General features: G+C 55.8%; 1 long non-coding RNA gene across 1 annotated transcript in view; it reads left to right on the top strand.

The window, feature by feature from the left end:
• The window catches only part of LOC105308574, a 4,712-nt gene that overhangs the window by 3,000 nt on the left and 1,445 nt on the right, over window positions 1-267 (top strand). The gene's annotated exons all lie outside the window — the stretch shown is intronic.

Below are 267 nucleotides of genomic sequence, written 5' to 3'. Positions count from 1 at the left end.
CACAGCTGTCTAGGTCCCATCTGGAAGCGGAAAACCACAGTACAAAGATAGAGCTTAGGGGGGAACCCGAGGAAGCTCTGCAGAGTCGGGCTCCTCCTTGCATCTAAATAGACACCAGGACATCAACAAATGTCCCGCCCAAGCCAGGAGCTGCATCCACAGTGCCCAGGCTCAGTCCCAGCCTCTGACCTTGGCCCTCCCTTCTCAAAGGAGTTTAGGAGCTTGGCCAGTGCTTTACAAGTCTCCTGTGTGCCCAGACCTGGACTG

Source organism: Pteropus vampyrus, unplaced genomic scaffold (genome assembly GCF_000151845.1).
Source record: "Pteropus vampyrus isolate Shadow unplaced genomic scaffold, Pvam_2.0 Scaffold593, whole genome shotgun sequence".
NCBI lineage: Eukaryota > Metazoa > Chordata > Mammalia > Chiroptera > Pteropodidae > Pteropus > Pteropus vampyrus.
The sequence above is the reverse complement of the archived record's forward strand: the minus strand, read 5'-3'. Positions and strand labels throughout refer to the sequence as shown.